Source organism: Lissotriton helveticus, chromosome 12 (assembly GCF_964261635.1).
Source record: "Lissotriton helveticus chromosome 12, aLisHel1.1, whole genome shotgun sequence".
NCBI classification, from domain to species: Eukaryota; Metazoa; Chordata; class Amphibia; order Caudata; family Salamandridae; genus Lissotriton; species Lissotriton helveticus.
Genome location: NC_136073.1, coordinates 238,929,015 through 238,940,242, shown reverse-complemented (window position 1 = coordinate 238,940,242; position 11,228 = coordinate 238,929,015).

Below are 11,228 nucleotides of genomic sequence, written 5' to 3'. Positions count from 1 at the left end.
GGGGAGCAGGACAGTGGATGTTTTTAAAGCCTGGGAGTCCATCCGATGGGAAATTTGTCTAACCTGCTTATTGATAACCTTTTTCCAGACTGTGTATGGAATAGTGTCTGTGGTTAGTAATGAGTTGTTGATGTCTAGCGATCTTATGGCCTTTGTGATTTGACGATTCCATGGATTTCCAGGGCTGGCAAGAGTTTATTTTAGCCGGGCTTTTAGGGTGTTGTCTGCGGCTTTTAGTGTCCTTATAAAGTATTTCAGGGTATCAGCCTCACAAGAAATAGATTGTCTTTGAAGGCCCAGCTCCAGTCGTAGTCTTGCCCTGTGGATGAAGTTCGGAAGATGAAAGGTTTTTTATAAATGGAGACTTGGGCGTGGTCGAGACTGGCAGAGCGTGCTCCAGGGAAGGCCTGGTGCCCATAATTTAAGGCGGGGAGAAGAGTGACTTTAATCACCTTCAGAATAGGTTCTGCAGACGGACTACTCAGGGACTGGTTAAGTCGGATCAGAGAGTATGTTATTGCTCCTGCTCTCCTTTTCAAGGCAGCTAGATGAGCTGATGGTCTAGAGGACTCACTAAACCAGACCCCCGGGTAATTATATTTTGATGTTGTTTTAATCTTTGCTGGCCCGATGTTCCACCTTAAATTTTTCTTGTTATTGCAACAGCCGAATATCAGAACCTTTGTCTTTTCCTGGTTGATTTTGAAGGCCGGATTTTGCCTGGTCCATTATAACAATATCATTGGCATATTGCAAGATGTGCAGGTTTGTTTTTGCAAGGCCCAATTTTGGCGGAAGGAGATTGCTTTTCTCCAGGAATGTTCCCAGGTCAGCGGTGTAAAGGTTGAACACGAGGGGGGCGAGAACGCAACCTTGCTTTAGGCCGTCTAAGGTTGGAATTTTTGCAGAGACTGTGTTTGGGCCAGTTCTAACTCACACCCATGTGTTCTTATGCAAGGAGATAAGGGCTCCTAACAGACTCTGAGGGATCCCCCACTTGTCTAGTTTCCTCCATAAGGTGTTACAAGACACTTTATCAAAGGCAGCGCTATAGTCTATAAAGCAGCAGTAAAGAGGTAGATTTTTTTGTGCTGCTTGTTGACTCAGGATAGCTAGAGTGGTGATGTTATCTATTGTAGAGGCCGAGGATCGAAACCCTGTTTGAAAATATGGTAGCATATTGTTTTCTGCTACCCATTTTTCTAGCGACCTGAGAAGACACCGGGCGTATACCTTAGCCTCAAGATCTAATAGGGCAATGAGTCGATAATTCGCTGGAAGAGAGGGATCTCCTTTCTTAAATATTGGGCATAGGATCGAGCCTAACCATGAGTCTGCTAGCCGACAGGTGGTAAACACGTTGTTGTATAAGGGGACCAAAAGCTTGGCCCACTCTTGCAGAGCACATTTGAATACCGCAGATGGAAGGCCATTGGGGCCGGGAGCGCCATTGTTTTTCATGGCTTTCAGGTACTTAGAGACCTCGTCTGGAGTAGTCAGCTCATGGATTTCTATCTGCGTGGTATCGACACACTCTCTATGTTCTGTCTCCGCAGGGTCCACGGTGTCACAGCAGTATTGTTGAATCACATGCTGGGCCCAATCTTCTTCACGAACCGCGTTCCCTCTGTTCTTGTTGGAGGAACAAAGCTTGTTCATGTGGTTCCAGAACTGGGACAGGTTTTTCCTCTTTAGCAAGGCAAATATTTTTAGCCACTCATTCTGTTCTTTTTGTCTCTTAGCATCCCATGATGATTTTTTAAAGGCTTTGCGCAGTGAGGCCATATTGTTAGCAGAGTGCGCAGTGCCTTTCAATTTGTGCAGGCGCACAGCCCTCCTTAAGGCTCTTCTTTGGCTGGCTAACACCGGGTCAGAAGTCTCCTTCGGGCGAGGCTCTTGGGGTCTGTGGTGTGCTTCAGGGCCTGTTAAGAGGTCTCGTAGTTTGACAATGGCTTTGTCCCACCAGTGATGAAAGTCTGTGGGGGCATTGAGCGTGGAGTTTGGAGTTTCTCCCATAAGCCAGGAGCCCACCTTATCAGAACCCGAGGCGTCCCATTTAATTTGTCTGACTAGGGTGTGGAGTTCGACCTGCGTTGAGTGCCCCACTTCAGTTATTTCGGCAGCGGCAGGCACTTGCAACCCCATTGTTACGGTTAAAGGGTTATGGTCGCTCTCGGTACGAGTGGGGATTTCCATCATAATTAATTTATTCGCCAAAGATGGTGATAAAAAAATAGTCAATGGTCGAAAGATTCTTAAATGTTGGCGACAGATGGGCACCAGGATTCTGTTCCAATGTGATTTGTTTTTGATGTTGAAATCCCCTAGTAACAGTACTTCTGCAGAGGCGAATTCCAATAAAAGTTCTTCCAGATGTTTGACCAATAAAGCTGTTGCCATTGATTTTGAAGTTTTGGCTATGTTGTGGTAACAGTTAATTAAGAGCAAGGAAAAGCCCATGCCTAAGGTTGAAAGACCGGTAATTAGTACCGTCTGCCCTGCCGTTAAGTTCCGATAGATGGGAGTGACCGCGATCTTGCACCTGTGTTTGATGAAAATGGAGAGGCCCCCAGAGGGTCTTCCATAGGAATTAGGCTGGGAAGCTGATTGAAAAAGTTCGTAATAGCCGTGGAGAGGCGATGGAGATAGAGACCAAGTCTCTTGAAAACAAAGGATATCACTTTTATTCAGAAATTCGACAGCTGATCTGGATGAGAAGGTTGACTTTAACCCAGCCACGTTCCAAGATAAGGACCGCAAAACTTAGGAAAGCCATGCTGCTACCTTGACTGCTTGACTGAACCAGACCGCTTGACTGAACCAGAACCAGCCTTCAGGCGAGTTCTAATAACCTGGCTGTTCAACCGTTCCTAATGCCGTATGTGCCATGTGTGATTCGACTGCCTTAGCGCCGGGACACCTCCGTAGGAGGTAGCCGTGCGCTCTATAAATTTCTAAATAAATATCTTATAATAGCAATACAATGTCACACACAGACTAAAAAGGCCCAAAGCCTCTTCGTTTTGTAACAAATAGTCATGATAAAAAAAGAGACTGATAGGTTTCAACCAGTCAGGTTGTCCTGCCCTCTAGAACTCTCCTGTGAGAAGCTCAAGTCCCTCAGATTTCTACCGCACGTCGTGCTAGGGAGTCTCCACTGAGCTCTGCTCAGTTATTTCATTCCAAAGCTTGGATAAGCACATGAACACCCTTTTTCTAGCTGATACATAGTTACAGACTACAAAGCTCTTCCCCTTGAGTCTGTATTTGTTCTTTACTCAGACATGTCCAACAAGGAGAGGTTTTATCTATTCAGGGCCTGTGGTACCTGTTCTAAGAAGTGGTTCCACACTGATGACCCGCACAGTCTGCATTTATTGCCTTTATCCTGACCATAAGGCCAAAAAACGCAAGGTATGTCACCCTTTCTCTAATAAAACCTTCAAGGACTGTGAGGAGTGTCTGCTTTTTGGCTGCAAAAGCCTAAAGCAAGGAAGAATCCTGTATTCAGTAATGACAGTGAGGAGGCACCATCTTCATCCTCCAAAAGGTCTCATAAGCGGAAGAGATCTCCACCCTCGCTCTTCTTTTGAACGACCTCAAAAGTAAAAAAAAAAAGACCTCTCAATGGTCTCACAGGTGCAGCCCTTCAAAATCTCCCCACAGAGAGTAAAAGGAGACACAAGAGCAACATATTCATACAAGCAGACCACAAAAAAATAGGTCTGAACTGCCTACACCACCACCTCAAGTGAGTCATTCCTTAAAGAAGCCCTCTTCAGCTCCGCCTCCTGACTGCTGACAAGAGACTTACCATTGACAAAATAGTCGATGAAGAAATACTCCGTCATCGACGCTTGCCGTTGGTACTCCTTCCAAGCAGGATTTCATGAGATCCTCGTCGACAAGCCATCTAACTGTTGCTGACAAAGATGGCATCAGTATAGTCGTCGAACGTACCGGCTCCATTGACTAGTCCACTTCGGCCAACGTCTTCGACGTCCCCTCCATTGACGACCACTATGGTTTTGACAGCATTGGTCACATCTCCATCTACCGCTTTGTCGACAGGGGTAAAAGCTGAAAATGTTTAAAAACAGGACAGAGTGAGGCATCTGATCCCTGACCACACTGTGGTACTGAAAATTCTGGACCCGTGCCATAAACATCGTCGTATCATGACGATTTTGATACCAGCAGACCGAGAATGACTAGTATATCATACACAAGCATTTTCGGCATATTCGAGTGACGAAATCACCCTTTAATTCAAGATTCCGTCCTGAACCCTCAGGTTCCAGTTTGTATACGGCAGCCATTTTGTGATTGCCCTCACATAGGCCGCTGACTAAGGCCAAAAACGAGTCTGAAGGACACGCACACCTTTGCTGACTTCTGCACGACCTGGGCAAGCTGACTCCACTGCCCGGGGCCAAACCTGTTCGGTCAGTTCCTCTCCCAGTGGCCGATCAAGATTAGTATCAAGGCACAACATGCCATAAACCTTTCATCGCACACAAACCATGCCTAATCTTACACACACCTGTCTCTGTTCCTTACTTTATGACCTGCTTTACGAGGAGGAGGTGCCCGAATTTATTAGGGGTCCGTCGATATCTGATGAAAATGTTGGGCCTTGCCGGGTGATTTACTGTGGGTTGGACAAACTGAAAATAAGCTTGTCATCATGATGCTGCTTTTTCATTGTAGTGAAAATATGTGAATGGTCAACTGTAAAACAAGGAATGTTTGCCTGAAGCATAATATTCTGTATAAAAAGAGAAGGCTGGCTTTGTAAGTTTGAGCAGTCTCCTGAGAATATACACCGTGTTGTACTTCTAGGATACCTGTTACTGGCTGCAGCCAATAAATTCGATCTTTGACTTCACCTAGAAGACTCTGTGTTTCTGTAGTCTGGGACAGGAAGGACTCGAAGTCTTAGGGTGTGTTCCCTGGCACCGCTGGGTTCTTAAAAACCCAGTACTTCAGTTGGCGCCCACGTGGGGCGATTTCAGCGGTACCGGTCCAAGCCAGAGGTTCGTGAGGAGCTTTGTGTGAAAATTCTGGAGGAAGGCCAACCACTTCATCGACCCCTGTATGTCGTTCGTGGTCCGAAAGTCTTTGCTGCGAGGTTCCCCGCGTCCCGACGGCTACGAAGGACTGCTGCCCTGACTATCGCCCTGTCTTGAACCCTTTGATTTGTAGAGCGAAACGATAGACGAGTCTTCTGGTGACGTCATCGATACCTCAGTTAAGTATAAGTGGAGCGTCTCCCAGTCCTTAGTTTGGTTCTTAGTTTGGGTATCCCCTTGGGATCTTTGATTTGGAACTTGCAAGTACCAAAGCAGAAGGACTCGTGTATTCACGCGACTATCGTATTCGATAATCCTTTGAAGTTTGAAGCTAGACTAGAGAGCGAAGATGCCCGGTCTTAGCAGACTTGGAAATTTGTTTTGTCTTGGTTGTAATAGGGATTCCCGGTTGGAGGACTCGTGTCCGGTTCCTCCGATTGGAACTCCGACCTATGAGCTCTATGTGAAGCACGGTGTGGGTCCCATCACGTATAATAAAGTATGGATCCAATACACCAGAAAGGATGGTGTTTTAAAATGGCCCCAATATGGTAGTTTTGACACAGAGATATTAGATAATCTAGAGGTTAGACTCTTTAAGAAGAAAGCCCGGCCGGCGATGTTTGACTCTTTCAGCCTATGGCGAAAGGAAGCCAAACAGAAAGAAATTAAATTAGCTAAAAGGAATAAAAGAGAAAAGGGTATCTCGCTAATGCAAGCTGCTATGCAGTACAAAGATGATGAAGAAGAGCAAGCGAGTGAGCAGTTGCACAGGCAACGTAAAATGGCAATCGATAAATGCTATCCAGTTTTGTCACCTCTCCAGCAGGATACAGCAAAGGAACTTGAGAAGGATCCTTTAATGTCGCATTTATTGAATTTGCCACCCCCCTATGCGCAGAGTGCTACTGCACCTCCGCAACCTTTAGTTGTGCAACCTCCGATTATTGTGCCTCAGATTCTTCCACAACCGCCAGCTCCTTTTCAGTTGGCTCCTATTGCTACGGCGCAGCCTCCTCAAGGGCAGCTGACTTTGCTACCTGCTCCCTCTGTACTTCCTATGACTTTGCTCACTGCATCGACTACCTCTTCTGATGTTCCTTCTGTTACTGCGTCTGCATCTGCATCTGCCTTGCCTCACTCTGCTTTTCCTCCTGTTCTTTCGTCGACTTCTCCTTCTGTTCGACAGAGAATGACTGACCCTGTTGCCAGTCTTCTGTATCCTCTTTTTGGGGCAACAAGTATGACCCCTGTTTCAACACATAAACAGTTGCGTAGTCAAATGCCCGATTCTAGAGAGCAGGAAACATTGAATTATTTGGCACACAAATGGGTTACAGACCCCACAAGATATGAGCTAGATTCCGTTATGGATGTCTTCCATCAGTGGGAAGCACCGAAGCAGAGATACGTTTTCGAGAAAATGTGTGTTTTTCTTTGTGAGGAATTGGAGGAAAATGATTTAGAATACAATCCGCCTGAGCTGTGTCGTGTACGGTACGAGTTTGCAAAAGGCACAATTGTGGGCTCCGATGTTGAAAAAGCAGTTGCGACATTGTTGTCGTTTAGGTGTGAGGGTGTTTCTCGGTCATTATTTGAGCATGACCCCTCTGCTAGGAGAAAAGCGCGACAATATCTGATGAGAGAAGTTCCCCCAGTTCCCCCAGTTTGGAAAGAAGGGGATCTAGCAGCTAACCCACCTATTCAGCCTCATTTTCAGCATTTTCAGCGTGTTTGGGTACATGTTCCTTGGAAGCGAGCTGAAGTTTTGGCCCTTAAGCAGACTTTGCCTGACCCCCGTAAAAATCCTGCAGGGTATTATAAGGAACTATCACAGACCGCAGGCTCATGTATTATGAATTTAGCTGACATAGACATGTTGTTTGGAAATGTGGTTCCATAGCCTTTGTGGGGATTGATTCGTCATACAGACCATGTGCCGGAGTTAGGCATGGGCTAATATTGCTACTGCAGATGGCCGACAAGTTGGTGGTGCTAAACCTGAGCCTTTAGTTGCAGACCTCCCTGGTAAAATTGTTACCTACATGAAGACGTTAATGCCTGCTATGCGAGTGAATTGGGACAAATTGTCTGCATGTAAGCAGAAGAAAGAGGAAACAGTGTCTGATTTCTTCACCAGGTTTGAAGAGACATTTATCGACCACAGTGGTCAAGATATGAGTACAGAAGGTGGTCAACGGTTGTTCGTTGACAAGTTCGTACATAATTTGCTTCCTGAGTTGTGTAAAAAATTGAAAGACTCAGAGAGTTCTTGGGCCGTTTCCTCATCAGCACAGATATTGGCTACTGCACAGTATTATGAAAATAGAGATAAGGACGAAAAAGATAGAGTAGAAAAGAAAACTAAAGAGTTAAAAACTAAGGTTCTTTTACAGCAAGCGTATCCGCCTCGTAGTAACCAGCGTGATTATCAGCAGCCTCAGCAGTTTCAGAAAAACTCGCAAAGGTTCGAGTTTTCTCAACTACGTTTTCCTGTAGGCCCTAATCAGTGTGCATATTGTAAAGAAGAAGGTCATTTTAAAAGTAGTTGCCCTGCTTTGTTACAGCGTATGAATGGTGTTTCTAGCGCAAGAGGTCGAGGTGTTCCACAAGCATCTAGAGGTAGAGGACGTGGAAATTTCCCCCAGAACGCACGCCCCTTTCCACCTCAGAATTCAATAAATAGTTTTGATCAGCAGAATAACGCGTCTGGTAGGACGCCTCAGTACTATGCTGATGACTACTATGCAGAAGATGAGAATATGGAAGGTAATGATTGCTAGGACAGCCATAGACAAAGCGAGGGAGTTGTTTCAGTTCCAGTAGATCAGAGTGGACCTTATGTTGAGGTGATTACATCAGGTGTGTCAGAGCCTTTTCTGTTGGATACTGGTGCTACAAAGAGTTCTATTATACACTCTAAATTCCCTGGCGCACCTTTGTCTGGCGAAATGAATGTTTCAGTAGGTTTTTCTGGTGCCCCGGTTAGGAACCCGATTTCTAGTCCTATGTCCCTTTCTGTTGGACCTTGTGAATTAGAAGCACCCCTTATTTTGACAACGGGTTGTGGTGAGAACTTGTTAGGTTTGGATCTGTTGAAAAGATTGTATGCAACCTTGTATTGTTCTCCTTCAGGAGTACAACTTACACTGGGTAAGAAAGTGGTCTCCCCAATGTATTTGTCGAAGAATAAACTTCCAACAGAATTGTCGCTTCTTCCTGATATTCTTTGGGCTACTGGTCCTAATGATGTGGGTCTTTTGGAAATACCGCCATATGTTGTGACATTAAAAGCGAATGTTAAAATGCCACGTATTCCCCAATACAAGATCTCTAGTGAAGGTGAAAAAGCGTTGCTAGCGATCATTTTTTGATTAAAAAGGATGTAATTGAGGAGACAAGAGGCAACATTTGCAATAGCCCGTTTTTGCCCGTTTTGAAGCATACTGACCCTTCCCAGCCACCTGTTTACAGGTTTGTGATTGATCTTAGAGAAGTGAACAAAATCGTTGTGCCACAATTTCCAGTCGTTCCTGATATCACTGCCCTATTGACTATGATTCCAGCTTCTGCGACTTGGTTCTCGGTGATTGACTTGAAGAATGCTTTCTTCAGCATCCCGATTGCCGAGGAGAGCAGGGATATTTTCGGCTTCTGTTTAGGAGGACAAAGCTTCCGGTTCAAACGCGCTCCCCAGGGCTATTGTGAGAGTCCATCGATATATAGTCGGGCTTTAAAAACACAGCTTGATACAATTGTTTTACCTGATGGCGCTACCCTTATTCAGTATGTTGACGATTTACTAATCGCTGCAGATACTGAGGAAATTTGCAAAGAAGCAACGTTGTCATTGTTGCGTCATTTGTCTGATTTACATCACAAAGTGTCCCTTTCAAAGTTACAATATTGTCGACAAGAAGTGACCTACTTAGGTCATCTCTTGTCGAAGGAGGGAAGGAAACTGACCCCAGAAAGAATTCAGGCAATTGCAAAATTGAGTGTGCCAAGGACACAGAGAGAAGTGCGCGCTTTCTTGGGAATCACATCCTATTGCAGACAATGGATACCGAATTTTTCTTTACTGGCCAAACCCTTGGTGGCATTGACCTGTAAAGATACACTGAATCCCCTTCCATGGTCTGAAGATTGTCTGAAAAGTTTTTCCGAATTGCGTGATGCATTGTGTTCGGTTCCTGTGTTGGGTACCCCCGACTACAGTAAGCCTTTTACACTGTATGTCCATGAGAAAGAAGGTTGTGCATTGTCAGTGCTGACACAGTCCTTTGGGGACAAGCAAGGTCCATGCGCGTATTTTTCGTCGACTTTGGATCCGGTAGCCAGAGCGTTGCCGAGTTGTTTGAGAGCCGCAGCAGCTGTTTCTATTCGGCAGTCTGCTGGGTTAGTGATGAATAATATGTTGATTGTAATGGTTCCACATGCAGTGGACATTTTGTTAAACAGGACCAAGACACAGCACTTAACTAGTGCTCAATTGTCAGGTTACGAGTTGACACTTTTAGCGAGTCATGTGCACATAAAAAGATGCAACACGTTGAATCCAGCTACGTTGTTGCCGATTGTAGCAGAAACAGATGTTTTTGAACAGCATGATTGTTTTCTTCAAACAGAGGAAGAAACGAAAGGGAGAGTAGACCTCAGAGACACTCCTCTTGTGGAGTGTGATGGTACCTTATGGGTGGACGGTTCATGCTTCAAGCTTCCGAATGGTGATACGACTGCGGCATATGCTGTTACGACTTTGCAAACGATTGTTGAAGCTGCACGTATCCCACATAATTCAGCTCAAGCAGCAGAGTTGATTGCACTTACAAGAGCGTGTGTGTTGTCAAAAGGAATGAAAGTGACTATATATACTGACAGCCAGTATGCATTTGGTGTGGCCCATAGTTTTGGACGATTGTGGAAAGAACGTGGGTTCCTGACTTCGCATGGAGCCATGATTCAGCATGGTCAGTTGGTGAATGAGCTTCTCGAGTCACTTACGTTGCCCTTGCAGGTTGCGATTGTAAAATGCAGTGCACACAAGAAGGTGACTGATGATGTTGGTCGTGTAAATGCATTTGCTGATGAAGTCGCAAAAGAAACAGCGAGGGATGTGATGAGCCGAATGTATGTTGCAGGCCCTGCGAGATGGGTTGGTGACATTGGAATGTGTGAGGATACGATAGTGTGAAATCTATTCAAGCTGAAGCTACAGAGAAAGAGTTGAGTGTGTGGAGAGAGAGTACGGGTAAATTGGATGCAAATGGTTGTTGGATTGAATTGTCAGAACATCAGCGATGGTTATTACCCGATACATATGTGCTTGCAGTGGTTACAATGGCCCATGGAATGGCTCACATCAGTGTGAAAGGGATTTGTAAGTTGTTGGCTCCAGTATGGCAGAATGCTAGAATTCCTAAGTGTGCAGAGAATGTGGTCAAGAATTGCATGGTGTGCTTGAAATACAATCCTGGTAGGGGAACCCCAACTCCAGCTGGTCATTTTGCGCCTCCAACGTACCCGTTCGAGGTTTTGCAGCTAGATTTCATCCACATGAAAAGGTGCAACAATCTGAAATACGTACTCGTTGTTGTTTGTTCCTTTTCAAGATGGGTAGAAGCATATCCCCTGAAGGACAACACTGCCATGTCCACAGCCAAAGCCCTTGTCAAAGAGTTCTTCCCTAGGTTTGGAATGGTCTGGAGTGACAATGGAAGTAAATTTGTGGGTCGAGTGATGAAGAAAGTATGTGAAGGGCTAGGTATCCAGCAAAAATTCCACGCTGCAAATCACCCCCAATCAGCTGGACTAGTAGAGTGCTATAATGGCACGCTAAAACTAAAATTGGCCAAAATCCAAGCGAGCTCTGGTCTTAAATGGCCTGACTCTCTGCCTTTAGCACTCCTATCAAGCAGAATGACTGTGCATTCGCGAGTGGGACTTAGTCCCTATGAAATTGTGTTCGGCCGTCCGGCCAACATATGGGGAGTGCCTAGGCCGACAAAATTCAGTGAGATCGAACACCCTGTACTGCTTGATTATTTGTATGAATTCACGGCTAAATTGCGTGTTTTACACCAACAGGTTCACGATACTCTGCCTCAGGTCTCTGAAGCTCCAGGACATCCTATTACTCCTGGATCCTGGGTGCTG